Source organism: Dendrobates tinctorius, unplaced genomic scaffold (genome assembly GCF_039654945.1).
Source record: "Dendrobates tinctorius isolate UK_male_01 unplaced genomic scaffold, ASM3965494v1 ptg000341l, whole genome shotgun sequence".
Lineage (NCBI taxonomy): Eukaryota > Metazoa > Chordata > Amphibia > Anura > Dendrobatidae > Dendrobates > Dendrobates tinctorius.
Window position 1 is genome coordinate 3,930,438 of NW_027362007.1, and position 27,043 is coordinate 3,957,480.

Here is a 27,043-nt window from a genome sequence, read left to right on the forward strand (position 1 = left end):
TGGGAGGCGCTGCCACAATAGAGACAAAGGCCATGAGCGAGTCTGTCCTGGCGGCGAAGCTCCGCGGGCCTGAGTCGGTCCACTTGCATGGGTTCGGGAGCTGCAGCCGCGGCGGAGGACCGCGAGCGTGGTGGGCTGTGTGTCGGAGGAGAAAAACGATTGGGCCTTCTCTCCCTGGCGATCTCGCGGGAATGCTCCCGGAAACGTAGATCAACTCGTGTTGCCAGCGAGATGAGGTCCTCCAAAGACGTGGGTGTATCCCGGCCTGCCAGCTCATCCTTGATTCGGGACGATAAGCCACGCCAAAAAGCCCCAACCAGGGCCTCATTGTTCCACCCCAGCTCCGAGGATAACGTACGGAACTGGATGGCGTACTGTCCTACCGAGAGAGTACCCTGGCGAAGGCAAAATAAAGACTCGGTAGCAGAGACCAGGCGACCGGGCTCATCGAAGACCTTACGAAAGGTCTCCAAGAAGGCCGCGAGCTGGGAGACAATCGGGTCATCGCGTTCCCACAAGGGATTCACCCAGGCCAGTGCCTCACCCTCAAAGTGGGAAATCATAAAAGCCACTTTGGCCCGGTCGGAGGGATACTGTAGGGGAGCCAACTCGAAATGCAACTGGCACTGGTTGATGAACCCCCGACAGAGTTTGGGATCTCCGCTATAACGTGGGGGTTTGGCCAACCGGGGAGAGGAGTGTGGGACTGCCACAGGTGCCGGGACTGCGGCTGCCGTCTGTAGGGCTAGTAAGCGGTTATCTACAGAGGCAATGTAGTTCAAAATATGGGCCTGGGTGTCGCGCTGCTGGGCCAGTTCCTGCTGCAGGCCGGAGATCTGGGAGGCAATTCCCGGATCAGAGGTCTGCAAAGAGGAAAGTCGGGACTCCATCGATTTGAGGAACGACATGATCCTCGTCTGGTTCTCATGAAGGAACAAAAGTTCCTTTTGGGTCGGGGTCGAGGTACCAGCGGGATCCATGGCCTGACTATCCTGTAAGGTACTCCTGGGGTGGACCCACTAGACCGTGGCAACGAACCTCCCGAGGGCGAGCTGACCAGGTGGACCACCCCCTATACAGGGAGTGTATGGGGCAAGCCCACGGGTAACTATCACCACGGTAGCCGGTACCCGGGAAAGTATAAGCGGACAGACGGGTAGATCCAAATAGCAGGCACTGGACAGACGACACGGCTCGGAGACACAGGGGAGACGGCATGTCTTGGCGAGACAGGAGGGATGGCACGGCTTGAAGACACAGGAGGGAAACGGACGAGGACTGAAGCCACAGAACCTAGGAGAGAGAGCACAAGAGGAACTGGGTAAATGCACGGGAGAAAGCTAGGGAGCACTAGGAGGGCGGCCAGAGTCACTAGCAAGTTCTAGTGATAGTCAGGCATCGCCTCCAGAAGGAGGCGGCCTGATATAGGGAGAGAGAAGGGCTTCCAGGTCATGACCTCCAGCTGGAGGAGGAGACGCGCGTCCTCAGGTGGGGGAGGGCGCGCACCCGGCCATAGCGAGGAAACGCGCCCGCCGAGGAGGAGGAGCGGGAGCACGCACCAGGGGGCTGGACCGAGGCGGCCGTGGGCCGTGGACGGGAGACCGGAAGAGACCGCACCGAGGCCTGCGGCGGCCGGCGCGGCAGCGAGGAGACCCCCGGAGAGCGGGGGAGCCGGGGCAGGAGGGAGGTAAGAGGAGAAGTCCGCGGCAGCCGCCGCGTGACACCGAATACTCAACATGTGAACGTATCCTTAAACATACTGTAGATAAAGCAAACATCCTAACTTTAAAAAAAGCTGAAAAAAGTGTAAAGAACACCAGAAAACAAGCTTAAAAACAAATGTTTTAAACGCAACATTTTTCCTGCCAATAGAACAGGTTTTGGCTACTGAAAAAAAATGCATGTGAACATAGCCATAGCATTTCAGAGTGTGATGGTGTGATAGGCTATGTGGGTATCATTATGTGTATATTTCTATTTCACTTATTTTCATAGTGTTTTTCTTGTATGTCTATAGCCTGACTGTATCTGTCTCTTCACTACCCCCTGTAGTTCTTTAATCCCCAAGGCTCCTTTGTTCTCCTCTGGGAGGCCTGGAAACTGCCCCAACCTGTTTGACTACCCCTGGACACAAGGAAGGGGGTGGGGAGGACAGGAGCTGGTCAAGTCAGTTCCTGTGTGGGGAGGATGGTGTAAAGACTGCACTTCAGAGAGAAGGACCTGTTAGTGGACTACATTCTTGTTCTGGACTATTGTATCCTCAGTGTGGTGGATTGTTTATGGACATTCTAATTTTGCCTGTAATAAAGGTCTTGGGATTGTTCACCCTTCCCTCGCTCTGTTGATTGTGTGGTATCGGAGAAGGACCCCGTGACAACTGGTGGCAGCAGTGGGATCAACAGAGCGTAACCCAATGGAGAACCACCCACAGAGTGAGTACAGAAATTGGACTGTATCCAGTTTACAGGAGAGAGCCAGAGACCTGGGCCTGAACTACCAGGGACTTACTAAAGAGGCCTTAATCGATCTACTGGTGGGCGCTAGCCCGGCCTCCTCCTCCCAGATGTCTGAAGGACGAGCACTGGAGACAGGGATCCCCATCCAGAAAAGCCAGAGGTTGGTGTGGTACAAAGAAGAGATGGCGGTTCTGGGCCCCGGTGTCTCTCAGGAGTACAAGGAGGAGGCTGCCCGCCGGGCACAGCGGAGACAGGAAGCAATGGAGCTTGAAAGAGGGAGTAACGCAATGTGGAGTGTAACCCCAACGATCCGGGAGCCTGTACCGATCACCCGGACAGAGTTTAAGCCATTTGATGAGGCTTCCGGAGATGTGGAGGGGTTCTTCAAAGACTTTGAGCAGCAGTGTGCTGTGATGGAGGTGCCCCACTCTAGCTGGATGCGCTTGTTAGTGGGGCTCCTGAATGGAAGCATGGCGGAGGCTTACCGAACCATTGACGCACCTCGGAATCGGGATTATAACATTGTAAAGCAGACTATCCTGGATTACCATGCTATCACCCCAAACTCATATAGGGCCAAGTTCCGAGACCTCCCATGCACCACGGGGGGATCGTTTAGGATGTATGCACATAAAATGTTCCAGGCATGTCGGAGATGGCTGGAAGCAGAAAACGCCTTTACTGTGGAAGATGTTATACAGGCGTTCCTTATAGAACAATTTCTAGCCAAGTGCTCCGCAGAGGTACGGGAATGGGTCCGGGAGCATACGCCGTGTAGCACGGATAGAGCTGCAGCCCCGGCCGATGAAGCCCTTACTATCCGGCCGCAATGGAGGAGGTTTCTGGAAAATTAACCACGGCCTGCTCCCGCTCCCCGTCCCCCTCCAATTATATCTGCCCTTCCACCTAGTCGAAAGCCGATGACAATCACGCCTCACAATCCTAGACACCATCAGTTCCGACCACGACCTTAGGGTATCGCAGAGAGGAGGTGTTATGGGTGTGGGCAACCTGGACATTTGCAGTCTGGCTGTCCCTCCAGGATTCGGAGTGAGCCCCACGCAGCCCCACCTCATCCAGTGCACCTTGTGCACTCCACCCCGCCTGAGGAAGAGCTACCACCACCCCCACCAGAGTGGACCACCGACCACGGCACCATAGATACTCCTCCTGGAGTGTGCGGACTCCGGCTTCTGTCCTTTAGCTGCTCAGAGCAACGGCAACGCCACCTGCAGGATGTCTTAATTGATGGATACGAAGTGTCAGGATTTAGAGACACGGGGGCATTCTTGACTATCGCTGACCCCCGTGTGGTTCGACCCGAGGCAATTTACTAGGGTCCGGGAATTCCCATTGCCCTGGCGGGGGGTGCCCGCAAATATATACAGCGAGCTTTTGTGCATTTGGATTATGGTTGTGGAGAAAAACTGTGTTGAATTGGAGTTATGGGAGGACTTCCTGCAGATATCCTCCTTGGTAACGACATTGGGGAGTTACAGTGCCAATTTGGACCTCATCATCCGGACCTCACCGGGGAGCAACCGCCACGAACGGCATCAGAGTCGGTAAGCAATATGTTCGCTGCTACTACACTGGGAGAGTCTTGGGACAGAGAGGAGTTTAGGAGAAAAATAGAGGGTGACACTATCTTAGCAGCCCTTAGGCGAAAGGCAGAAACTGGGCACATGGGAGATAATGGGGATAGCTTCACTCGAGAAAACAGACTGTATTATCGTGTAACAAAGGGAAGTGACCAGGGCAACCCTGACGCAACGACCAGGCAACTCATTGTCCCTCAGAAGTACAGGGCACAGCTACTCCAACTGGCCCATGACATCCCCTTGGCTGGGCATCAAGGGGGAAAAAGGACTGAAAAGAGACTCACCCAAAGTTTTTACTGGCCGGGCGTCTCGCAGTCGGTAGCCCATTATTACCGCACCTGCGATGTGTGCCAGCGAATGCGGCATCCAGGAGCTCGACATAAGGTACCCCTGCAATCCCTGCCCATAATTGAGGAACCATTTCAACGTGTAGCTGTCGACATCATAGGTCCTCTGGCCCACCCCAGCCGGTTGGGGAAAAAATATATGTTGACCATGGTGGACTATGCTACTAGGTATCCTGAAGCTGTGGCCCTGTCCAGTATTACAGCAGTAAAGGTAGCCGAGGCCCTTGTTACCATCTTTACCCAGGTAGGGTTTCCTAGTGAAATATTATCGGATCAAGGCACTCAGTTCATGTCAGATCTGGTTCAGTCCCTATGGCATACCTGTGATGTTTGAGCCATTCGCACCACTCCATACCACCCGTAGACGAACGGACTATGTGAACACTTTAATGGAACCCTAAAAAATATGCTGAGGGCTTTTGTTGACATTGAAAAAGACTGGGAAAAGTACCTGCTACATCTCCTCTTCGCCTATCGGGAGGTTCCCCAAGAGTCCACAGGATTCTCTCCCTTCGAACTACTGTTTAGTCGGAAGGTCCGTGGGCCTCTCACTCTTCTGAAAGAACATTTGGAGGGAGACATCTCAGATACCGGAATGCCCATCGTTCCCTATGTTCTAGAGCTCAGAGACCGTCTCGCCCAGCTAGCTACCTTCGCTAAAGAACGTCAGCGAATGGCCCAGTCCAGACAAAAACCTGGTATGACCGTAATGACAGGACCCGGGAATTTATGGAAGGACAGCAAGTGCTCATGATTACTGCTTCCCCAGCCAACAAGCTTCAAGCAGTGTGGGAAGGCCCTTATCAGGTTGTCAAGAAAATTAATGACACTAACTATGTTATTGCCCTGGACTCTAGTGGTCGACGACAGAAAACCGTCCACATTAACGTGCTGAAAGACTACCACGACTGATCTCTGCCTGTTCTAGCTATCTGCCACCCCCCTAGTGATACCACCGACAACGAATATTTCCCTCCCCGATCTCCTCCAGGTTGCCCAAGCGGGAGGATCACTGGAACAAGTGCCCCTGGGCTCCCATTTATCGGATATACAAAAGGACAATATTGTCGCCGTACTAAGGCCGATGGCTGCTGCTTTCTCCTCAAAGCCGGGGAAGACTACTACTCTCACCAGCCACCATGTGGAAACCCCCGGACAACGCCCCATCCAGCAGGCTGCCTACCGGGTTCCAGAGGCTGTTCAAGGCATGATAAAGAACGAACTGGAGGAGATGAAACGACTGGGAGTTATTCAGCCATCTCATAGTTCTTGGGCCTCTCCTGTTGTCCTGGTCCCCAAGAAGGATGGTACAACACGATTCTGCGTTGATTACAGACGATTAAATGATGCCACCAAGAGTGATGCTTATCCCATGCCCAGGATTGATGATCTATTGGATCGTCTGGCCAGTGCCCAATTTGTGACCACGCTAGACTTGAGCAAGGGGTACTGGCAGATACCCCTAACGGAGGACGCTTATTACTCCATTTGGGCTTTTTGAGTTCCTGGGAATGCCCTTCGGGATGAAAACTGCCCCCGCTACTTTCCAGAAACTGGTAGATCGATTGTTACAACAATGTCAGGACTTTGCCTGTGCTTACTTAGACGACATTGCCATTTTTAGCACAACCTGGGAGAAACATCTTAAACACTTGGGCATAGTGCTAGACTGTATCCTTACTGCAGGACTGATCATTCGCCCTGATAAGTGCCAAATAGGGATGGCTGAGGTGCAGTACCTCGGGCATAGAGTAGGGGGTGGGACACTTAGGCCTGAGCCTACCAAGGTGGAAGCCATTAGCAACTGGTGTAGGCCCCAGACTAAAAAGCAGGTACTTGCATTTTTAGGAACTGCGGGTTACTATCGCAAATTTGTTTCTAACTTCAGCACCTTGGCCAAGCCCCTAACTGTCCTGACCGGCAAGAACATGACTAGGAATGTGACGTGGACGACTGCATGCGAGGATGCCTTTTCAGCATTAAAGACCGCCCTTGTCACTGCTCCTGTCTTGGCTGCCCCGGATTATAAGCGCAGGTTCCTCGTGCAGACAGATGCATCCACCTTTCGGAAACTACTGGATCGGGAAGTTGCCTATGCCACTATTGAAAAGGAGTGCCTTGCCATTGTATGGGCGCTAAAAAAATTGCAGCCATACTTGTATGGCAGAGACTTTACAATTGTTACAGACCACAACCCCCTCACATGGCTGAACCATGTATCAGGGGACAATGGAAGATTGCTGCAGTGGAGCTTGTCCTTACAACTCTACAGCTTCTCCATCCAATACAAGCGGCGAAGCCACCACCAGAACGCCGGTGGTCTGTCTCGACAAGAAGAACCATAGGCTCCCCAAGCTGACCTACCCCTGCAACTGTACAAGGAACTATAAATGGTTGAGCAATGTGGACTAAAGTGAGCAGGCCAGAGGTCTGTGCAGACCTCATAGCGTGCTCACTTATTATGGGGGGAGAGGTTGTGATGGTGTGATAGGCTATGTGGATATCATTTTGTGTATATTTCTATTTCACTTATTTTCATAATGTTTTTCTTGTATGTCTATAGCCTGACTGTATCTGTCTCTTGATGACCCCCTGTAGTTCTTTAATCCGCAAGGCTCCTTTGTTCTTCTCTGGAAGGACTGGAAACTGCCCCAACCTGTTTGACTACCCCTGGACACAAGGAAGGGGGTGGGGAGGACAGGAGCTGGTCAAGTCAGTTCCTGTGTGGGGAGGATGGTGTAAAGACTGCACTTCAAGGTCTTGGGATTGTTCACCCTTCCCTCACTCTGTAGATTATGTGGTATCGGAGAAGGACCCCGTGACACAGAGTTAGACTATCTGTGGTGTTACATAGGACTGCAGGTGACATCTACTACATTATCTGTTCTCCAAGAGTTATCACTGCTATCTCTGGTGTTGCATAGGATAAGGTCACAGTCATGTGACTGGTCATGTGAGCCGGGGAGGACTTCTGTTCTAAAGTGTGCTGTGCATAGAGGGAATTGTATGGCGATCGGTACACAGCCCCTTCTGAAATGACAGGTGGGCGTGGTGGCTGATTCGCAGTGTGGGAAAACTACAATCCCAGCCGGGATAGCGGGTGGGAGGGTCAAAATCGGGACTGTCCCGCTGGATCCAGGACAGTTGGGAGCCCTGCTGTGTTATCTGCAGTGTTAAAAAAAACATTAAGAGGGGGTTGGGAGACAACTCTTTGTCTTGGGGCTTGAGCCCCCCAATCTTTTCTGACCCTAGCAACGCTCCTGTATAATGCTAATGGTGGCAGACCCGTTGGCTGATATAAGGCCCCTGAATATGGGGGCCACAGTGCCAGCACAGGCCCCTCTGCCACCTGTATCCACATCCTGCTCATCTAATGTAACCTAAAAGTGTAATTTTACAATGTTAGCATTTGGGGCCCCACTTTGGCCTAGGGCCCACTTTGTCTAAAACCGGCCCTGCATAGGGGGCAGTATTATAGTAGTTATATTCTTGTACATAGGCAGTATTATAGTAGTTATATTCTTGCATATAGGGGCAGTATTATAGTAGTTATATTCTTGTACATAGGGGCAGTATTACAGTAGTTATATTCTTATACATAGGGGCAGTATTATAGTAGTTATATTCTTGTACATAGGGGCAGTATTACAGTAGTTATATTTTTATACATAGGGGCAGTATTACAGTAGTTATATTCTTATACATAGGGGCAGTATTATAGTAGTTATATTCTTGTACATAGGGGCAGTATTATAGTAGTTATATTCTTGTACATAGGGGCAGTATTATAGTAGTTGTATTCTTGTACGTAGGAGCAGTATTATAGTAGTTATATTCTTGTACGTAGGAGCAGTATTATAGTAATTATATTCTTGTACATAAAGTTGTGGCCAAAAGTATTGACACCCCTGCAATTCTGTCAGATAATACTCAGTTTCTTCCTGAAAATGATTGCAAACGCAAATTTTTTGGTATTATCTTCATTTAATTTGTCTTAAATTAAAAAACACAAAAAGAATTGTCCTAAAGCCAAATTGGATATAATTCCACACCAAACATAAAAAAGAGGGTGGACAAAAGTATTGGCACTGTTCGAAAAATCATGTGATGCTTCTCTAATTTGTGTAATTAACAGCACCTGTAACTTACCTGTGGCACCTAACAGGTGTTGGCAATAACTAAATCACACTTGCAGCCAGTTGACATGGATTAAAGTTGACTCAACCTCTGTCCTGTGTCCTTGTGTGTACCACATTGAGCATGGAGAAAAGAAAGAAGACCAAAGAACTGTCTGAGGACTTGAGAAACCAAATTGTGAGGAAGCATGAGCAATCTCAAGGCTACAAGTCCATCTCCAAAGACCTGAATGTTCCTGTGTCTACCGAGCGCAGTGTCATCAAGAAGTGTAAAGCCCATGGCACTGTGGCTAACCTCCCTAGATGTGGACGGAAAAGAAAAATTGACAAGAGATTTCAACGCAAGATTGTGCAGATGTTGGATAAAGAACCTCGACTAACATCCAAACAAGTTCAAGCTGCCCTGCAGTCCGAGGGTACAACAGTGTCAACCCGTACTATCCGTCGGCATCTGAATGAAAAGGGACTGTATGGTAGGAGACCCAGGAAGACCCCACTTCTTACCCCGAGACATAAAAAAGACAGGCTGGAGTTTGCCAAAACTTACCTGAAAAAGCCTAAAACATTTTGGAAGAATGTTCTCTGTCAGATGAGACAAAAGTAGAGCTTTTTGGGCAAAGGCATCAACATAGAGTTTACAGGAGAAAAAAGAGGCATTCAAAGAAAAGAACACGGTCCCTACAGTCAAACATGGCGGAGGTTCCCTGATGTTTTGGGGTTGCTTTGCTGCCTCTGGCACTGGACTGCTTGACCGTGTGCATGGCATTATGAAGTCAGAAGACTACCAACAAATTTTGCAGCATAATGTAGGGCCCAGTGTGAGAAAGCTGGGTCTCCCTCAGAGGTCATGGGTCTTCCAGCAGAACAATGACCCAAAACACACTTCAAAGAGCACTAGAAAAAAATGGTTTGAGAGAAAGCACTGGAGACTTCTAAGGTGGCCAGCAATGAGTCCAGACCTGAATCTCATAGAACACCTGTGGAGAGATCTAAAAATGGCAGTTTGGAGAAGGCACCCTTCGAATATCAGGGACCTGGAGCAGTCTGCCAAAGAAGAATGGTCTAAAATTCCAGCAGAGCATTGTAAGAAACTCATTGATGGTTACCGGAAGCGGTTGGTCGCAGTTATTTTGGCTAAAGGTTGTGCAACCAAGAATTAGGCTGAGGGTGCCAATATTTTTGTCTGGCCCATTTTTGGAGTTTTGTGTGAAATAATCAATGTTTTGCTTTTTGCTTCATTCTCTTTTCTGTTTTTTTATCATTTAAGACAAATTAAATGAAGATAATAATACCAAAGAATTTGTGTTTGCAATCATTTTCAGGAAGAAACTGAGTATTATCTGACAGAATTGCAGAGGTGTCAATACTTTTGGCTACAACTGTAGGAGCAGTAATACAGTAGTTTTACTCTTGTACATAGGGAAAGTATTATAGTCGTTATATTCTTGTACATAAGGGCAGTATTATAGTCGTTATATTCTTGTACATAAGGGCAGTATTATAGTAGTTATATTCTTGTACATAGGGGCAGTATTATAGTAGTTATATTCTTGTACATATGGGCAGTATTATAGTAGTTATATTCTTGTATATAGGAGCAGTATTATAGTAGTTATATTCTTGTACATAGGGGCAGTATTATAGTAGTTATATTCTTGTACATATGGGCAGTATTATAGTAGTTATATTATTGTACATAGGGGCAGTATTATAGTAGTTATATTCTTGTACATAGGGGCAGTATTATAGTAGTTATATTCTTGTACATAGGGGCAGTATTATAGTAGTTATATTCTTGTACATATGGGCAGTATTATAGTAGTTATATTCTTGTATATAGGAGCAGTATTATAGTAGTTATATTCTTGTACATAAGGGCAGTATTATAGTAGTTATATTCTTGTACAGAGGAGCAGTATTATAGTAGTTATATTATTGTACATAGGAGCAGTATTATAGTAGTTATATTCTTGTACATAGGGGCAGTATTATAGTCGTTATATTCTTGTACATAAGGGCAGTATTATAGTAGTTATATTCTTGTACATAGGGGCAGTATTATAGTAGTTATATTCTTGTACATATGGGCAGTATTATAGTAGTTATATTCTTGTATATAGGAGCAGTATTATAGTAGTTATATTCTTGCACATAGGGGGCAGTATTATAGTAGTTATATTCTTGTACATATGGGGCAGTATTATAGTAGTTATATTCTTGTACATAGGAGCAGTATTATAGTAGTTATATTCTTGTACAGAGGAGCAGTATTATAGTAGTTATATTCTTGTACATAGGAGCAGTGTTATAGTAGTTATATTCTTGTACATAGGAGCAGTATTATAGTAGTTATATTCTTGTACATACGGGCAGTATTATAGTAGTTATATTCTTGTACATAGGGGCAGTATTATAGTAGTTATATTCTTGTACATAGGAGCAGTATTATAGTAGTTATATTCTTGTACATAGGAGCAGTATTATAGTAGTTATATTCTTGTACATAGGGGCAGTATTATAGTAGTTATATTCTTGTACATAGGAGCAGTATTATAGTAGTTATATTCTTGTACATAGGAGCAGTGTTATAGTAGTTATACATGAGGCAGTATTATAGTAGTTATATTCTTGTACATAGGAGCAGTATTGTAGTAGTAATATTCTTGTACATAGGAGCAGTAATATAGTAGTTATATTCTTGTACATAGGAGCAGTATTATAGTAGTTATATTCTTGTACATAGGAGCAGTATTATAGTAGTTATATTCTTGTACATAGGAGCAGTATTATAGTAGTTATATTCTTGTACATAGGGGCAGTATTATAGTAGTTATATTCTTGTACATACGGGCAGTATTATAGTAGTTATATTCTTGTACATAGGGGCAGTATTATAGTAGTTATATTCTTGTACATAGGAGCAGTATTATAGTAGTTATATTCTTGTACATAGGAGCAGTATTATAGTAGTTATATTCTTGTACATAGGGGCAGTATTATAGTAGTTATATTCTTGTACATAGGAGCAGTATTATAGTAGTTATATTCTTGTACATAGGAGCAGTGTTATAGTAGTTATACATGAGGCAGTATTATAGTAGTTATATTCTTGTACATAGGAGCAGTATTGTAGTAGTAATATTCTTGTACATAGGAGCAGTAATATAGTAGTTATATTCTTGTACATAGGAGCAGTATTATAGTAGTTATATTCTTGTACATAGGAGCAGTATTATAGTAGTTATATTCTTGTACATAGGAGCAGTATTATAGTAGTTATATTCTTGTACATAGGGGCAGTATTATAGTAGTTATATTCTTGTACATAGGAGCAGTATTATAGTATTTATATTCTTGTACATAGGGGGCAGTATTATAGTAGTTATATTCTTGTCCATAGGAGAGGATAGACGTGTGTTTGTGAGCTCCCAGCAGGGCGGAGGCATGGATTCTGACCCAGGTGGAGGGGAGGGAAGCTGGGCTGATGATCCAGGGAAAGCCCCTAGCCTGCTGCATGGACCTGATGGTAATGGAAAGCTGGACATGGTGGCTGGTGAGTCTTCTAAACCTGCTTGTTATGTTGCTGGATTGAGTGGTAAAGTTACAAGGCAAAGCATTTTTAAGCTGGAAATGCAAATCAGCAAATTACAAGATGAAATTAAGAATGAGACTGATCCAAAGATAAAACTGATGAAATGTGAGAGCCTGGATGTTTGCAGACGAGAGCTGGACATTCGGAAAGGAAACCTGGACAAAGATGTGAACTCTGTGCCCAGAAAGGAAACTTGGGCTATGGAGAAAAAGAGGGGAGCCAGAGCCCAGAAGGAGAATAGAAAACACTCCATTAGTAAGGACATTAAATCTGAAATTGTGCACAGTGTGGGGCAAGGATGTCTTGTAAGAAAAGCAGCACTTATATCAGCCGCACAATGTGAGGGGTCTGAGGCAGCAGACAATGCTGGGAGCGCTGCAGAGGAAAGTGTGTCAGAAACTGAGGGGTTAACCGCAGTGGACTCTGTGTGCAGCAATGAAGGGAGCTCAGCTCCTGTAAGTGATGAAGTAAGTGTCCCCTGTACTGTCACTGTGTGCGAGACCCCGCTCAGTGCTGTGTGCGAGACCCTGCTCACTGGTGCTAGAGAATGTATGTCTGCAACAGATACAAACATTATAATGGACTCTGAACCCTCCGTGTCAGTGAATGGAGACCACACTGCAATAATAATGGACTCTGAACCGTCAGTGGTAATGGACTCTGAATCCTCCATGTCAGTGAATGAAGATCACATTGTGCAACAATCAGTAGTGGATCTGGGCGTTTTTTCAGCACAAACACGTGTCAGTGATCATGGGGCTATTGAGAGCTCCGGCACTGATTGTCCTGCAGCTGGGGAAGGCTCCAGCACTGCTCCACCTGCAGCTGGGGAAGGCTCCAGCACTGCTCCACCTGCAGCTGGGGAAGGCTCCAGCACTGCTCCACCTGCAGCTGGGGAAGGCTCCAGCACTGATCCTCCTTCGGCTGGGGAGAGCTCCAGCACTGCTGCACCTGCGGCTGGGGAGAGCTCCGGCACTGCTGCACCTGCGGCTGGGGAGAGCTCCGGCACTGCTGCACCTGCGGCTGGGGAGAGCTCCGGCACTGCTGCACCTGCGGCTGGGGAGAGCTCCAGCACTGATCCTCCTGCAGCTGGGGAAGGCTCCAGCACTGCTCCACCTGCAGCTGGGGAAGGCTCCAGCACTGATCCTCCTGCAGCTGGGGAAGGCTCCAGCACTGCTCCACCTGCAGCTGGGGAAGGCTCCAGCACTGATCCTCCTGCAGCTGGGGAAGGCTCCAGCACTGATCCTCCTGCAGCTGGGGAAGGCTCCAGTACTGATCCTCCTTCGGCTGGGGAGAGCTCCGGCACTGCTGCACCTGCGGCTGGGGAGAGCTCCGGCACTGCTGCACCTGCGGCTGGGGAGAGCTCCGGCACTGCTGCACCTGCGGCTGGGGAGAGCTCCGGCACTGCTGCACCTGCGGCTGGGGAGAGCTCCGGCACTGCTGCACCTGCGGCTGGGGAGAGCTCCAGCACTGATCCTCCTGCAGCTGGGGAGAGCTCCAGCACTGATTGTCCTGCAGCTGGGGAAGGCTCCAGCACTGATCCTCCTGCAGCTGGGGAGAGCTCCGGCACTGCTGCACCTGCGGCTGGGGAGAGCTCCGTCACTGCTGCACCTGCGGCTGGGGAGAGCTCCGGCACTGCTGCATCTGCGGCTGGGGAGAGCTCCGGCACTGCTGCACCTGCGGCTGGGGAGAGCTCCGGCACTGCTCCACCTGCGGCTGGGGAGAGCTCCGGCACTGCTCCACCTGCGGCTGGGGAGAGCTCCGGCACTGCTCCACCTGCGGCTGGGGAGAGCTCCGGCACTGCTCCACCTGCGGCTGGGGAGAGCTCCGGCACTGCTCCACCTGTGGCTGGGGAGAGCTCCTGCGGCTGGGGAGAGCTCCGGCGCTGCTCCTCCTGCGGCTGGGGAGAGCTCCTGCACTGATCCTCCTGCGGCTGGGGAGAGCTCCTGCACTGATCCTCCTGCGGCTGGGGAGAGCTCCTGCACTGATCCTCCTGCGGCTGGGGAGAGCTCCAGCACTGCTCCACCTGTGGCTGGGGAGAGCTCCTGCAGCTGGGGAGAGCTCCTGCACTGATCCTCCTGGGGCTGGGGAGAGCTCCGGCGCTGCTCCTCCTGCGGCTGGGGAGAGCTCCGGCACTGATCCTCCTGCGGCTGGGGAGTGCTCCGGCACTGATCCTCCTGCGGCTGGGGAGAGCTCCGGCACTGATCCTCCTGCGGCTGGGGAGAGCTCCAGCACTGATCCTCCTGCGGCTGGGGAGAGCTCCAGCACTGATCCTCCTGCGGCTGGGGAGAGCTCCAGCACTGCTCCACCTGCGGCTGGGGAGAGCTCCAGCACTGCTCCACCTGCGGCTGGGGAGAGCTCCAGCACTGCTCCTCCTGCGGCTGGGGAGAGCTCCAGCACTGCTCCTCCTGCGGCTGGGGAGAGCTCCAGCACTGATCCTCCTGCGGCTGGGGAGAGCTCCAGCACTGCTCCACCTGCGGCTGGGGAGAGCTCCAGCACTGCTCCACCTGCGGCTGGGGAGAGCTCCAGCACTGCTCCACCTGCGGCTGGGGAGAGCTCCAGCACTGCTCCACCTGCGGCTGGGGAGAGCTCCAGCACTGATCCTCCTGCGGCTGGGGAAACCTCCGGCACTGATCCTCCTGCTGACCAACATCAGTTCAGGAGACTGTTCTCCAATGTCACAAGACTAGTGAACCCTCCACCTCAGAGGAGGAATGCAGTCAGGATAAAGTACACGGGACCAGAGGAGAACATCCCATCCAGAATTTATATTGGAAAAGTTCTTCTGAAAGACTTTATGAGGTTTAAGGCATCTGAGGTCTACGCACTGATCCATGTTCCATCCAGCAGGATCTATGACATCAGCTTTAAGCTTCAGTGTGATCTGGATATGTTCTGTAACATCTATAATGACTAGTGTTGAGCGATACCGTCCGATACTTAAAAGTATCGGATCGGATGGTATCGGCCGATCTAAAAAAAATATCGGGTATCGCCGATTCCGATACCGGAAGTCCCATTCAAGTCTATGGGACTTCCGGTATCGGAATAAGAAAAACCCTATTTTTGCCTTGTACAGCCTCTCTGGGGTCTGTACGGGCCTGCCGGGGGGTCTGTGCCGGCCTGCCGGTGGTCTGTGCCGGCCTGCCGGTGGTCTGTGCAGGCTCCGGGGGGCTGTGCAGGCATCGTCTGATGGGACTACAAGTCCCATCGGGCGATGCCTGCTACCATGACAGTGATTGACACATTAGCCAATGATGGGACAGTAGTAGTCCTATCATCCGGCTAATGTGTTGAATGTAAAAAAAAAAAAAAAAATTTACATGCTACATACATACAACATGCATACTACATATATACTACATGTAACATACTACATACATGCTACATACTACATGCATGCTGCATACTACATACATGCTACATACATGCTACATACATAATACATATATACTACATGCATGCAACATGCATACAACATATATACTACATGCATGCAACATACATACTACATATATACCACATGCATGCAACATGCATACTACATATATACTGCATATATACTACATGCATGCAAAAAAAAAGTCCCTAGTCTCACTTTATGCCATTGCTGCGTGGGAAATTCCCACGCAGCAATGGCATAAAGTGAGACTAGGGACTTTTTTTTTTTTACAGTGGTGGAGGAATACAGTGCGGAAGGATACCTACCTTCCCTCATTGTATTCCTGGAGCTGGTAGAGAACGGTAGCATCAGCTGATGCTGCTGTTCTCCACGCAAGATGGACGTGGGACCCTCGTGGACTTCTGCGGATCGGGGTAAGTATATTGGTGTTTTTTTATTTTGATATTTATTCCTCAGGCGACAATGGCTTTGGGGATCAAAGTGACAAGTGACGGTGAGTATGTACTCTATGTTATATGTACTGTATGTCTATATGTATGTATTGTATGTAGTATATATGTATGTTGCATGCATGTAGTATATATGCAGTATATATGTAGTATGCATGTTGCATGCATGTAGTATATATGTAGTATGTATGTTACATGTAGTATATATAGTGTATATATATACACTCACTGGCCACTTTATTAGGTACACCATGCTAGTAACGGGTTGGACCCCCTTTTGCCTTCAGAACTGCCTCAATTCTTCGTGGCAGAGATTCAACAAGGTGCTGGAAGCATTCCTCAGAGATTTTGGACCATGTTGACATGATGGCATCACACAGTTGGCGCAGATTTGTCGGCTGCACATCCCTGATGCGAATCTCCCGTTCCACCACATCCCAAAGATGCTCTATTGGATTGAGATCTGGTGACTGAGGAGGCCATTTGAGTACAGTGAACTCATTGTCATGTTCAAGAAACCAATCTGAGATGATTCGAGCTTTATGACATGGCGCATTATCCTGCTGAAAGTAGCCATCAGATGTTGGGTACATTGTGGTCATAAAGGGATGGACATGGTCAGCAACAATACTCAGGTAGGCTGTGGCGTTGCAACGATGCTCAATTGGTACCAAGGGGCCCAAAGAGTGGCAAGAAAAAATTCCCCACACCATGACACCACCACCACCAGCCTGAACCGTTGATACAAGGCTGGATGGATCCATGCTTTCATGTTGTTTACGCCAAATTCTGACCCTACCATCCGAATGTCGCAGCAGAAATCGAGACTCATCAGACCAGGCAACGTTTTTCCAATCTTCTACTGTCCAATTTCGATGAGCTTGTGCAAATTTTAGCCTCAGTTTCCTGTTCTTAGCTGAGAGGAGTGGTACCCAGTGTGGTCTTCTGCTGCTGTAGCCCATCTGCCTCAAAGTTCGACGCACTGTGCGTTCAGAGATGCTCTTCTGCCTACCTTGGTTGTAACGGGTGGCAATTTGAGTCACTGTTGCCTTTCTATCAGCTCGAACCAGTCTGCCCATTCTCCTCTGACCTCTGGCATCAACAAGGCATTTCCGGCCACAGAACTGCCGCTCACTGGATTTTTTTTCTTTTTCGGACCATTCTCTGTAAACCCTAGAGATGGTTGTGCGTGAAAATCCCAGTAGATCAGCAGTTTCTGAAATTCTCAGACCAGCCCTTCTGGCACCAACAATCATGCCACGTTCAAAGGCACTCAAATCACCTTTCTTCCCCATACTGATGCTCGGTTTGAACTGCAGGAGATTGTCTTGACCATGTCTACATGCCTAAATGCACTGAGTTGCCGCCATGTGATTGGCTGATTAGAAATTAAGTCTTAACACACAGTTGGACAGGTGTACCTAATAAAGTGGCCAGTGAGTGTATATAGTATGCATGTCGCATGCATGTAGTATATATGTTGTATGTATGTTACATGCATGTATTATGTATGTAGTATGTAGCATGTATGTAGTATGCATGTTGTATGTATGTAGCATGTAATTTTTTTTTTTTTTTTTTACATTCAACACATTAGCCGGATGATGGGACTACTACTGTCCCATCATTGGCTAATGTGTCAATCACTGTCATGGTAGCAGGCATCGCCCGATGGGACTTGTAGTCCCATCGGACGTGCCTGCACAGACCCCCGGAGCCTGCACAGCCCCCCGGCAGGACGGCACAGCCCCCCGGCAGGACGGCACAGCCCCCCGGCAGGCCGGCACAGACCACCGGAGCCTGCACAGACCACCGGAGCCTGCACAGACCACCGGCAGGCCGGCACAGACCCCCGGAGCCTGCACAGACCACCGGCAGGCCGGCACAGCCCCCCGGCAGGCCGGCACAGACCACCGGAGTCTGCACAGCACCCCGGCAGGCCGGCACAGACCACCGGAGCCTGCACAGACCACCGGCAGGCCGGTACAGACCCCCGGACAGTCGGCACAGCCCCCCCGAAGGCCCGAACTGACGGCGCATCATGATGCGCACAGACAGCGCATCATGATGACGTCATTTCGGCAGCCAATCAGAGCCACAAAAGTGGCTCATTGCATTTTGGACTTCCGATTCCGATATCCGATACGAAAAAAGTATCGGTACTCGGTATCCGAATTCCGATACGGCAAATATCGGCCGATACCTGATACTTGCGGTATCGGAAAGCTCAACACTAATAATGACACAAGAGACGATGAGATCTGGGATCATCTCCATTGTATCCAGCTGTCTAAGCCGCAGGAAATAACGGCCACTGTCCTGTTCCAGTCTGAGGTGGTGGCTCTGGCGGATCTGCAGCACTGGTTGAGCCGGCAGTGCATGGTGAGAAGTCATCCTCAGAAGATCTATGATGAGGAGCAAATATGGAATGGAGGATATTCTGTGAAAATCCAGCTTCTACAGGAGAATGGTGTAACCAGACATCTGCCACACTCCTTCTACCTGGGCTCAGAGAGGGGGATATGCTATTACCCCGGTCAGCCACGTCTGTGCCATAGATGTGGGGGCAGGCACCTCGCCATGAACTGCTCTCGTATCACGTGCTCATTGTGTGGACAGTTCGGGCATGCAAAGGACAAATGCACAGGAACCGTCATCTGTAACCTGTGCTCAGGACCCGGGCATACGTTTCGTGATTGCCCTCATGCAGAGCATAATAAATATAATGGCCTGACCTCCTTGGAAATTATGGGAAAAGAAACCACAAGAGGTGCAGATGTTGTCCAAGAAGCCGGCACTGATGAGGTGATAAGTCACAGTAACAGCGAGCCTGCTCCAGAGTGTGATATAATATCGATGGATGCTGCACTATTAGGACCACCAGCCACTGAAGAAACACCTAAAGTACCACCAGCCAGAGCTAAGCCACCATCAGCCAGTAAGGTGAGATCTAAGCAATGTTCAGCCACTAAATTAAGACCTAAAATACTAGTCACTAAGGTGTCTAGAAAACCTGTCACCAAACCATCCAAGCTTCAGCCCAGTACATCTGTAGAAGTAGATAAATTTTCTGCAGTGTCCAGTGTGGATGACGAAGGTTTTGTGACCATAAAAAGGAAAAAAGCCTTTGTGGATTCCTCCAGGAAAATCACAACAGTCCAGAAAACCTCCGAGCCTCCAGTGCTGGTGATAAGTCCAGGACGTTACAATGTACTGGGAGAAGAAGACAAAGAAGAAGAGGCACAAATGGAGCAAGGTTCTTCATACATCATAGAAAATAACTCTGATGAGGTGGATCCTGACTCTCCCGTGTCCACAAAGAGATGGGGCACTGCAGGTGACAGCAGTGGAAGGAGAAAGAAGACCAGAAAGTCTAAGTGATCAGGATGCGGCTGAGACTAAGCTCCATTAATGTGAACAGTGTGAGGACTGGTAGCCGGCGGCAGGCGATCTACCAGCGATTGTCTGATGAGAGATCTGACGTCTTCTTCTTACAGGAGACGTATCTGAAATGTAATGCCCATGTGTATGCAGCCAAGAGAGACTAGAGACTAAGTCCATCATTCTGGTCCTTCGGGCTGGAGAGGAATGACGGTGTGGGAATCCTCTTTAATACCATGGATGTCCAGGTGGACAGAGTCCTGGAGATCTGTCCGGGCCGCTGTCTGATGCTGGTCTTTGTACTGGACTCCATCCATTATAGAGCAATAAACATTTATGCTCCGCAGACAAGAAAAGAGCGGCGGGAACTGTTTGACCATATGAAGCCATATTGCTTTACCTCTAAAGTGTTTATATTGTGTGGGGATTTTAATAATGTGTCTTGTAATGTGGATAGATCCAGTAGTCACAAGAAACTGAGATATGATGAGACATTTCTTAATAATATAGTCCAACAGGCCCACCTAGTAGACCCCTATGGTTCCCACCATACCAGTAAGACATACATATACCATAAGGGTGGTAATGCCAGCAGAATAGACCGGGTGTATATATAGAGGCGAGATGCTCTCAGTACAGGATCAGCCCTCTGGAGTTCTCTGACCATTGCATGGTGAGCGTGACGCTGGATCTGGCCCAAGCTGTGGTCTGTGGAAAGGGGTACTGGAAGGTGAATAGCTCCGTGATCCAAGATCCACGGTTCAGAGAGGCCTTCACCACCTTCTATAACGATCGTAGGACCACCCAATGTATGTGTGATGACACAGCTGAGTGGTGGGAGACCATGAAAAGTGACATCATGCAGTTTATTATACGAGCAGCCAGGAGACATAGTAATATGGATTATATGAGATACTCTGCCCTGAGACTGCAACTGAGCCGGCTATATAGCAGGATGAATGGTGGTGAGGAGGTGGATGGACGGATCGTCAGCCATATAAAGCAGCGAATGATGGAGCTGCAGTATGATCGCCTCAAGTCTCTTAAGGCGGAAGGACAGTTTGATAATTGGGGCGTTCATAACCCAGATCCTTTCATTGCCTGTAAAAACAGGGTCAGTAAGAAGCTAATCACTGGTTTGTTGGATGAGAATGGGGTGGAGCAGTCAGAGCCGGAGAAAGTCCACAAGATCATTGCTGATTATTATAGAGATCTCTATAAAGGGGCTCATATTGATAAGGAAGCCATTAATGCCTACCTGAAGGAGGTGTCCCTACCAACACTAGACCCCACACAGGCAGATAGTATGGCCGGTCCCATAACTGAGGAGGAGGTTAAGAAGAGCATTGACTCCTTAAAGGCCAACAAGAGCCCGGGGCTGGACGGCCTGACCAGCGAGTTTTATAGAGAGTTCAGGGACTTATTAGCTCCAGCCCTGGTGCAGGTCTATAATGATTGCCTCTCTGCAGGGAAGCTTCTACCGTCCCAGTATAAATCTGTTCTGGTCCTTTTGGCAAAAAAAAGGAAATCTAAAAGATATAAAGAACTGGCGTCCATTGTCTCTGCTGAACACGGATTATAAAATTCTGGCCAAGATCTTGTATTATCGGCTGAGTGAGGTGGCGGGTGAGCTCATCATTGCCAACCAGACGTGTGGTGTGAAGGGTCGGACGATAGAGGACTCGTTGTTGGTGAGAGAAGCCGTGACGTACATGAAGCAGCACCTTGTGGGGGCGTATATTGTGGGCTTACACCAGAGTAAAGCTTTTGATAGAGTCCATCATGATTACCTGTATCAGGTGTTGTTACAGTATGGCCTCCCGATGCGGTTTGTGCAGTGGCTGCGATTTCTGTATGAGGAAGCTATAAGCCTGCCGCTGATTAATGGTCACTTGGCCGAGCCCTTTGCGATCATGTCAGGGGTGAGGCAGGGCTGTCGTCTCAGCCCATTGTTGTATGTTTTCAGTCTGGATCCTTTTCCTCAGAAAACTGCAGGATCATAGATTTTACAGGGCTGAGGTGCCACCTCCAAAGTATGGTAGAGGAGGTAAAGTTCTGTGCCTATGCGGATGATGTGTCGGTTGTGGTGTCTTCTAGAGGTGACTGTGCGGCTCTACAGCAGGAGATCACAGCCTTCTCCCAAGTATCTAACTCCTCTGTGAACATGGAGAAGAGCGAGGCGTTGTGGCTGGGGAGTGTCCGTGATATCTTCTCTGTGCCCTTTAGAACAGTTCAGGATCAGATAAAGATTTTGGGAGTTGTGTTTGGTGCTGTAGATGATGGGAAGGTGAACTGGGAGGAGAAGCTGGTGGTGTGTGAGCGGAAGATGCAGAGCTGGAGACACTGGAAGCTGACATATCTGGAGAAGATCCGCCTGCTGAAGACCTTCCTGCTCCCACTGTTCCTCTATATCAGTGTGGTGTTCCCGCTGCCAGATACATTGCTCCCCAGACTCACCAATGTCTTCTTCACTTCTTGTGGGGCAACAGGGTGAATGTGGTCAGGAGAAACATTGTTTTTCTCCCTCATAAGGATGGTGGTCTCGCCATGCCTTGTCCGGAGCTCTTCTTTAATCTTTTGTTTCTCATGAAGAATTTTTAGTTTTGTAAGAATTCAGAGAAGGTGCCATGGTCGTGTTTGTTTAAGAGCCAGATCCAGCAGTTTGTCTGTGTGGTCGGTAGGGGACCCCATCAAGAGAATCTCCGGACGACTAAAGAATAATGTTTCTTGGTATGGTGTCCACATAATAAGTAAGGTCGTCAGATGGAGGATCTTGTATGATGACGTCAAGCAGCTTAGTAGGAAGGAGCTGTATAAGAATGTCCTGTCATCTCACTTCAGTGTCCAGGTACAACTGAGGGGCGCTCCGAGTCTGGATGTAAAATGGGCTGTAAAAAACGTGCTCGATCCCAGAGTTCCCCCTCATATGAGAGACGTAGCGTGGCTGGCACTCCATGGTAAGATGTACGTTAGAGATAATCTAAAGTGCAGGAATGTATCAGACAGATCCTGTCCCAGAGAAGAGTGCCCCCATATACTGGAGACGATGGACCATCTGCAGTTAGAGTGCCCCTTCAGTATGCAGGTATGGGAGTCTGTGTGATTGTCCCTAAAGTTACCGCACCTGGTGGGACAGTCGTATGGTCAGCTGCTGTACGGAGACTTCCAGCCTGAGCTCAGGGTGTATGACAGAAGCTCTCTGTATATAATAAATGTGACCATCTACCATCTGTGGTGTGCGCGGTGCTGCCTGCTCATCAATAAGGAAGTCCTGTCCTGTGATACTGTCAGGTATAAGATCCTAGAAAGTCTCAAGGCCGTATATAAGAAGGATATAAAGGGGAACCCAGGGAACGTGAACTGGAGGAACATCCATGTATCGGGATTTGTCAATGTTTGCTAATGCTATTGTTTAAGTGATGTAACAACATTTATCTCCTTTACTATTTATTGCTTTGAGATTTTAATGTAACATTTTTGTAATATATGGTTGCCAGTTTTTAAATAAAAAGATCATTATAGTAGTTATATTCTTGTACATAGGGGGCAGTATTATAGTAGTTATATTCTTGTACATAGGGGGCAGTATTATAGTAGTTATATTCTTGTACATAGGAGCAGTATTATAGTAGTTATATTCTTGTACATAGGGGGCAGTATTATAGTAGTTATATTCTTGTACATTGGGGCAGTATTATAGTAGTTATATTCCTGTACATAGGAGCAGTATTATAGTAGTTATATTCTTGTACATTGGGGCAGTATTATAGTAGTTATATTCCTGTACATAGGAGCAGTATTATAGTAGTTATATTCTTGTACATAGGGGCAGTATTATAGTAGTTATATTCCTGTACATAGGAGCAGTATTATAGTAGTTATATTCTTGTACATAGGGGGCAGTATTATAGTGGTTATATTCTTGTACATTGGGGCAGTATTATAGTAGTTATATTACTGTACATAGGAGCAGTATTATAGTAGTTATATTCTTGTACATTGGGGCAGTATTATAGTAGTTATATTCCTGTACATAGGGGCAGTATTATAGTAGTTATATTCTTGTACATAGGGGCAGTATTATAGTAGTTATATTCTTGTACATTGGAGCAGTATTATAGTAGTTATATTCCTGTACATAGGGGCAGTAGTATAGTAGTTATATTCCTGTACATAGAAGCAGTATTATAGTAGTTATATTCCTGTACATAGGAGCAGTATTATAGTAGTTATATTCTTGTACATAGGGGTAGTATTATAGTAGTTATATTCTTGTACATGGGAGCAGTATTATAATTGTTATATTCTTGTACATAGGGGGCAGTATTATAGTAGTTATATTCTTGTACATAGGAGCAGTATTATAGTAGTTATACTGCTCCTATGTACAAGAATATAACTACTATAATACTGCTCCTATGTACAAGAATATAACTACTATAATACTGCCCCCTATGTACAAGAATATAACAACTATAATACTGCTCCCATGTACAAGAATATAACTACTATAATACTGCTCCAATGTACAAGAATATAACTACTATAATACTACCCCTATGTACAAGAATATAACTACTATAATACTGCTCCTATGTACAGGAATATAACTACTATACTACTGCCCCTATGTACAGGAATATAACTACTATAATACTGCTCCAATGTACAAGAATATAACTACTATAATACTGCCCCCTATGTACAAGAATATAACTACTATAATACTGCTCCTATGTACAAGAATATAACTACTATGATACTGCTCCTATGTACAGGAATATAACTACTATAATACTGCCCCTATGTACAAGAATATAACTACTATAATACTGCTCCTATGTACAGGAATATAACTACTATAATACTGCCCCAATGTACAAGAATATAACTACTATAATACTGCTCCTATGTACAGGAATATAACTACTATAATACTGCCCCAATGTACAAGAATATAACTACTATAATACTGCCCCCTATGTACAAGAATATAACTACTATAATACTGCTCCAATGTACAAGAATATAACTACTATAATACTGCCCCTATGTACAAGAATATAACAACTATAATACTGCTCCTATGTACAAGAATATTATAGTTGTTATATTCTTGTACATAGGGGCAGTATTATAGTAGTTATATTCTTGTACATAGGGACAGTATTATAGTAGTTATATTCCTGTACATAGGAGCAGTATTATAGTAGTTATATTCTTGTACATAGGGACAGTATTATAGTAGTTATATTCTTGTACATAGGGGCAGTATTATAGTAGTTATATTCTGGTACATAGGAGGCAGTATTATAGTAGTTATATTCTTGCATATAGGGACAGTATTATTGTAGTTATATTCTTGAACATGGGAGCAGTATTATAGTAGTTATATTCTTGTACATAGGAGCAGTATTATAGAAGTTATATTCTTGTACATAGGAGGCAGTATTATAGTAGTTATATTCTTGCATATAGGGGCAGTATTATTGTAGTTATATTCTTGTACATAGGAGCAGTATTATAGTAGTTATATTCTTGTACATAGGGGTAGTATTATAGTAGTTATATTCTTGTACATAGGGGCAGTATTATAGTAGTTATATTCTTGTACATAGGGGTAGTATTATAGTAGTTATATTCTTGTACATAGGAGCAGTATTATAGTAGTTATATTCTTGTACATAGGGGGCAGTATTATAGTAGTTATATTCTTGTACATAGGGGGCAGTATTATAGTAGTTATATTCTTGTACATAGGGGGCAGTATTATAGTAGTTATATTCTTGTACATAGGAGCAGTATTATAGTAGTTATATTCTTGTACATAGGGGCAGTATTATAGTAGTTATATTCTTGTACATGGGAGCAGTATTATAGTAGTTATATTCTTGTACATAGGAGCAGTATTATAGTAGTTATATTCTTGTACATAGGGGCAGTATTATTGTGGTTATATTCTTGTATATAGGAGCAGTATTATAGTAGTTATATTCTTGTATATAGGGGGCAGTATTATTGTAGTTATATTCTTGTACATAGCAGCAGTATTATAGTATATTCTTGTACATGGGGGCAGTATTATAGTAGTTATATTCTTGCACATAGGAGCAGTATTATAGTAGTTATATTCTTGTACATAGGGGGCAGTATTATAGTAGTTATGTTCTTGTACATAGGGGGCAGTATTATAGTAGTTATATTCTTGTACAGAGGAGCAGTATTATAGTAGTTATATTCTTGTACATAGGGGCAGTATTATAGTAGTTATATTCTTGTACATAGGAGGCAGTATTATAGTAGTTATATTCTTGCATATAGGGGCAGTATTATTGTAGTTATATTCTTGTACATAAGAGCAGTATTATAGTAGTTATATTCTTGTACATAGGGGTAGTATTATAGTAGTTATATTCTTGTACATAGGGGCAGTATTATAGTAGTTATATTCTTGTACATAGGGGTAGTATTATAGTAGTTATATTCTTGTAGATAGGAGCAGTATTATAGTAGTTATATTCTTGTACATAGGGGCAGTATTATAGTAATGTTCTTGTACATAGGGGGCAGTATTATAGTAGTTATATTCTTGTACAGAGGAGCAGTATTATAGTAGTTATATTCTTGTACATAGGGGCAGTATTATAGTAGTTATATTCTTGTACATAGGAGGCAGTATTATAGTAGTTATATTCTTGCATATAGGGGCAGTATTATTGTAGTTATATTCTTGTACATAGCAGCAGTATTATAGTATATTCTTGTACATGGGGGCAGTATTATAGTAGTTATATTCTTGCACATAGGAGCAGTATTATAGTAGTTATATTCTTGTACATAGGGGGCAGTATTATAGTAGTTATGTTCTTGTACATAGGGGGCAGTATTATAGTAGTTATATTCTTGTACAGAGGAGCAGTATTATAGTAGTTATATTCTTGTACATAGGGGCAGTATTATAGTAGTTATATTCTTGTACATAGGAGGCAGTATTATAGTAGTTATATTCTTGCATATAGGGGCAGTATTATTGTAGTTACAGTATATTCTTGTACATAGGAGCAGTATTATAGTAGTTATATTCTTGTACATAGGGGTAGTATTATAGTAGTTATATTCTTGTACATAGGGGCAGTATTATAGTAGTTATATTCTTGTACATAGGGGTAGTATTATAGTAGTTATATTCTTGTAGATAGGAGCAGTATTATAGTAGTTATATTCTTGTACATAGGGGCAGTATTATAGTAATGTTCTTGTACATAGGGGGCAGTATTATAGTAGTTATATTCTTGTACAGAGGAGCAGTATTATAGTAGTTATATTCTTGTACATAGGGGCAGTATTATAGTAGTTATATTCTTGTACATAGGAGGCAGTATTATAGTAGTTATATTCTTGCATATAGGGGCAGTATTATTGTAGTTATATTCTTGTACATAGGAGCAGTATTATAGTAGTTATATTCTTGTACATAGGGGTAGTATTATAGTAGTTATATTCTTGTACATAGGGGCAGTATTATAGTAGTTATATTCTTGTACATAGGGGTAGTATTATAGTAGTTATATTCTTGTACATAGGGGCAGTATTATAGTAGTTATATTCTTGTACATAGGGGTAGTATTATAGTAGTTATATTCTTGTAGATAGGAGCAGTATTATAGTAGTTATATTC